We start from the raw sequence: 5,835 nt of genomic DNA on the forward strand, positions 1-5,835 counted from the left end.
ACCACCAGCGGCGGATTGCAGAAAGATCATTCCGCACAGCCAGAACTTCTTAGCCTTGGGCCACAGACCACCACCATTCACTGCTTCTGATGAGTTAGCCCCACCGTCTGCTGGACCCTCTTCCTCCACTGCTGCACCACCTACCCCTGCTACCACCACTGCACCTCCACCTGCCATAGAGCCCGTCTATCATCTGGTGCACCGCTTGTTTCGACGACTTGACCAGATAGAGCGTCGCAACAAGCAGCGCTATGAGCACCTAAAGCTGATGATATGATCCGGTGACATCTCCTCCGAGCCCGACACACCGTCTGAGGCATCTGAGGAGGAGGTGGATGCACCCGAGGCAGAGACCCATCCCCAGGAGGCAGCTCCAGCCGCACCACAGGCAGCGGTCCCACATCAGATTGAGGTTGTGGATCTTGAGATCCCGATCCAGTCAGCACCTCTTCTAGAGCAGCCAGACTCCCAGCCTACCACCACTGAGACTCCAGCTACCATCCCTCCCAGTGATGACACTCCTTCACACCAGGCATGATTGAGCATCGGGGACGATGCTTCCTTTTAAGTGTGTGGAGGTCGCCATCTCTGGCGTTTATTTTGGTGAACCACTACATACTTTTTCTTTTATTTTGGATATTTTTCTGTATTTTTCTCTTTTTCTTTTACTGTTATTTTCTGAGTACTTATACATTGCTTTTATGTATTTTCACTCTATTTTCTGCATTTTGCATCTTTAGTTCATATTTTAGCCATTTATTTTATTTTAGTTATTTAGTTTAGCTTGCAATTCTAATTTATTAGTGGATTAATTAGTATAGTTTACCCTTTTTTTAGCATAAGATAGTATAATTTAAATTGAAAAATATAAAAAGGAAGTAAGCTAGAAAATTGAACATATCAGATTTAAATCCATAAACCTTGTATATAGCATTACATGATGTAGTTAAGATGACAACATTTCATCAAGGAGGAACATTAAAACTTTAAAAGCTACCCTAAATAATTTTTTTATGAGAATAATGGGAATTTTTAACTAAACCTGCATACAATATATAAATGATATATGATGCTTGAGTTAGAGAACACACAGCCTGTGAGTCTTGAGCTTAAATTGTATGGTTGCATTCAAACCATAATTTTATTTCCGTGTGTTTCATTTCTTTTTATTCTGATGTTCTTTCCTTTGCTTTAATCTATATTTTCAATTATAGAATATAGAATAGATACATACCAAGAGAATGATTGAGGCCATCATTTGATTTTAGCTCACTCACCCCAAATTAGCCTACCTTTTACATCACCCTTGTTAGCCCCCTTGAGTCTTTTAAAACCCCTTTATTCTATTTAGCCAAATTACTAGCCTTAAGCAGAAAAACAAAAGAAAATCCCAAGTGAATCCTTGGTTAGCTTAAGATAGAAAATCATGAATAGAGTTAAATGTGGGAAACCTTTTGGGAACATGGATGATAGAAACAAAAAGGTAGAGAAGTTAAAAGAAATAAAATAAATTTAGGAAGCATGTTCATGAGAAAATCAAAGTGCTTTAATTGCCATGTGCCTTAAAAAAATTTATTTAATAAAAGGGGATACAAAAGAAATTCCCCAATGCAAAATAAAAGCAATGCACATGGAATAAAAAAATAAAAAGTGAAACATGAGCATGTAACAATAAGTGGAAAATATGGGAAATTAGGTAAAGAGATTTTGTTCTACTAGATGTGTATGTTAGGTGAGATCTTAGTCTAATTAAGGATTCACTTATTAGCTCACTTGACCCTATACATAAATCCTTACCTTTACCTTGACCCCATTACAACCTCAATTAAGACCTCATGACTTTTTGGTATGACTATATTCTATAATTGTTGATTGGTTAGATGAAAAACAAAGCTATAGAAATTAAGAATAAAAAGAGAAATAGAGTGAATAAACCCAATAAACACTGAGTGACTAGAGAGTAAACACAAAAAATCCAGAGAGGGTTCAATAACTCATCAACATATATCAATTCTTAAATTTACTAATTTTTTTGCAAGTTTGTACAATGTTTTCTTTCCCATCTCATTTGCTAAATTGCTTTATTATTTAAGGGTTGGCTATATATAAACATGACTCCTTGAGAATGTGAATTAACTTGACTACATGTAAGCTTTATATATGATTGAATAAATTAGAGTTGCATGATGCATCATTCATTTAGGTAGTTGCATTTAAATTAGGTTGCATTGCATGACATTCCATCACTTTAACCTTAATTATTTACCTTGGATTTAGCATGAGGACATGCTAGTATTTAAGTGTGGGGAGGTTGATAAACCCATATTTCATGAGTTCTTTTGTGCTTAATTTGAGTGATTTATACAATCCTTCACCTGCTTATTCACATTAATTGCATGGTTTTACTTTCCCTTCCTTATTACGTCATATTGTGAAAAACATGTTTCCTAAGCTTTAAAAATTAATTATTTTAATTACCTTTATTTCCATTCGATGCCGTGATTAGTGTGTTGAGTAGTTTCAGATTTTCTAAGGCAGAATGACTTAAAGGATGGAAAAGGAAACATATAAAATGGAAGGAGGAAGCAAAACGGAGCTTTAAGGAAACTGGTATCCACGCGATCGCATGGATGACGCGATCGCGTGCCAGAAGCGAAGATGCAGTGACGCGGCTGTATGACAGACGCGACCGTGCGACATAAGCAGAACGCATATGACGCGGTCGCATGGCTGACGCGACCGCGTGGCAAGGAAAAGCTCCAGATGACGCGACCGCGTGACCCACGCGGATGCGTGACAGAGGCCACGTATCAGAATTTACAGAATGCGCCCCCAGCGATTTCTGAAGCCCTTTTTGGCCCAGATCCAAGTACAGACAGCATAGACCAGAGGTTATAAAGTGTGGGAATGCACCCATTCAAAGAGAGCTCGCATATTTTACTTTTCAATGATTTAGATTTAGTTGAGAGGGAGATCTTCTCCTCTCTCTCTTTTAGGATTAGGATTTAGGATTTCTTCTTGCTTTAAGAGTGACTCTCAATCCAGGTTTTACGTTCCTTTGTTTTAGCTTCCTTTTACTTTTATTTATTCCAGCACTTGAATTGATCAGTGAATTTATGAATTTCATCCATGTTATAGATTGTTATCTGAATTAATAATATTTGAGGTATTTTCAGTTTATGATTGTTCTCTTTGATTTAAGTTACCATTGCTTCCTATCTAAGGATATTTTTATTATTCCAGCAATTTTACTTTTTCCCCTTTTGGTCCTGGTTAAGAATTCAGTAACTCAACAGTTATTAAATTCAACAAAATTGATAATCGTTATCTTGCTAATTGAGCTGAACTTAAGTAATCCCAACCTTTTCTTAGGAAATAAATAGGATTCAAAGGTCAATTTAATTAGTCCCTTGACTTTCCGTTGCCCTAGTACAGGTTGATCAAGTGGAGTTTAGATTCAACTTTCATTATAGTTGAGAGAGATAACTGCGTTGGACCTCCAATTTCTCTTACCTTGCCAAAAGTCTGTTTTACAGTACTTGTGACACCCAAAACGTTTGTACGTTGGGATTTTTGTCAGTTTAGAGACTATATCTACAACGCAACTGTTTCTATGAATCTCTTTACTGGTAAAAAAATCTTAACGTCACTCCCCAACACCAAACTTAGAGTTTGGATATGGGAGTTCAACACCAAACTTAGAGTTTGGTTGTGGCCTCCCAACACCAAACTTAGAGTTTGACTGTGGGGGCTCTGGTTGACTCTGTTTTGAGAGAAGCTTACTGTGCCTTTTTTCCATGCTTACAGAAGGATGACCTTGAGTTTTAAACACAAGGGAGTCCTCATTCAATTGAAGGACTAGTTCACCTCTGTCAACATCAATCACAGCTCTTGCTATGGCTAGGAAGGGTCTTCCAAGGATGATGGATTCATCCTCATCCTTCCCAGTATCTAGGATTATGAAATCAGCAGGGATGTAAAGGCCTTCAACCTTTACTAACACGTCCTCTACTTGTCCATAAGCTTGTTTTCTTGAGTTGTCTGCCATCTCTAATGAGATTTTAGCAGCTTAAACCTCAAAGATTCCCAGTTTCTCCATTACAGAGATTGGCATGAGGTTTATTCCTGACCCAAGGTCACATAGAGCCTTTTCAAAAGTCATGGTACCTATGGTACAAGGTATTAGGAACTTTCCAGGATCCTGTTTCTTCTGAGGCAATCTCAGTTGATCCAATGCATTTAGTTCATTGGTGAACAGGGGAGGTTCATCTCCCCAAGTCTCATTACCAAATAAATTGGCATTCAGCTTCATGATTAAACCAAAGAACTTGGCAACTTGCTCTTCAGTAACATCTTCATTCTCTTCAGAAGAAGGATACTCTTCAGAGCTCATGAAGCGCATAAGGAGGTTCAATGGAATCTCTATGGTCTCTAGATGAGCCTCAGAGTCCTTTGGTTCCTCAAAGGGAAACTCCTTGTTGATCACTAGACGTCCCAGGAGGTCTTCCTCCTTGGGATTCATGTCCTCCACTTCCTCCTTGGATTCGGCCATGATGGTTATATCAATGGCCTTGCACTCTCCTTTTGGATTTTCTTCTGTATTGCTTGGGAGGGTACTAGGAGGGGTATCAGTGATCTTCTTACTAAGCTGGCCTACTTGTGCCTCCAAATTTCTAATGGAAGACCTTGTTTCATTCATGAAAATTAGAGTGGCCTTAGATAGATCAGAGACTAAATTTGCTAAGCTAGATAGATTCTGCTCAAAATTCTCTGTCTGTTGCTGAGTGGATGATGGAAAAGGTTTACTATTGTTAAACCTGTTTCTTCCACCATTATTAAAGCCTTGTTGAGGCTTTTGTTGATCCTTCCATGAGAGATTTGGGTGATTTCTCCATGAGGGATTATAAGTGTTTCCATAGGGTTCACCCATATAATTTACCTCTGCTATTGCAGGGTTCTCAGGATCATAAGCCTCTTCTTCAGAAGATGCCTCTTGAGTACTGTTGGGTGCAGCTTGCGTTCCATTCAGACTCTGAGAAATCATATTAACTTACTGAGTCAATATTTTATTCTGAGCCAATATGGCATTCAGAGTATCAATTTCAAGAACTCCTTTCTTCTGAGGCGTCCCATTACTCACAGAATTCTTTTCAGAAGTGTACATGAACTGGTTATTAGCAACCATGTCAATGAGTTCTTGAGCTTCTGGAGGCATTTTCTTTAGGTGAATGGATCCACCTACAGAAGTATCCAATGACATCTTAGCTAATTCAGACAGACCATCATAGAATATATCCAGGATGGTCCATTCTGAAAGCATGTCAAAAGGACACTTTTTGGTCAGTTCCTTGTATCTCTCCCAAGCTTCATAGAGGGATTAACCTTCTTTCTGTCTGAAGGTTTGAACATCCACTCTAAGCTTACTCAGCTTTTGAGGAGGAAAGAACTTGGCTAAGAAAGCCTTGACCAGCTTATCCCAAGAGTTTAGGCTATCCTTAGGTTGAGAGTCCAACCATATTCTAGCTCTGTCTCTCACAGCAAAAGGGAAAAGCATGAGCCTGTAGACTTCAGGATCTACTCCGTTAGTCTTAACAGTATCACATATCTGCAAGAATTCAGTTAAGAACTGAAAAGGATCTTCAGATGGAAGTCCATGAAACTTGCAGTTTTGTTGCATCAGAGAAACTAATTGAGGTTTAAGCTCAAAGTTGTTTGCTCCAATGGCAGGGATGGAGATGCTTCTTCCATGTAAATTGGAATTAGGTGCAGTGAAGTCACCAAGCATCCTCCTTGTATTATTATTATTTTTGGCTGCCATCTCCTCTTCCTGTTCGA

General features: G+C 38.7%; 1 non-coding gene across 1 annotated transcript; it reads left to right on the forward strand.

The window, feature by feature from the left end:
• Positions 1 to 5,314: 5,314 nt before the first annotated feature.
• LOC112760472 (small nucleolar RNA R71) lies at positions 5,315 to 5,422 on the forward strand. The gene has a single exon (XR_003180910.1). It is a non-coding gene; the product is annotated as a small nucleolar RNA R71 (small nucleolar RNA).
• Positions 5,423 to 5,835: the final 413 nt, after the last annotated feature.

The sequence above is a fragment of the Arachis hypogaea genome, chromosome 16, assembly GCF_003086295.3.
Source record: "Arachis hypogaea cultivar Tifrunner chromosome 16, arahy.Tifrunner.gnm2.J5K5, whole genome shotgun sequence".
Taxonomy (NCBI): domain Eukaryota; kingdom Viridiplantae; phylum Streptophyta; class Magnoliopsida; order Fabales; family Fabaceae; genus Arachis; species Arachis hypogaea.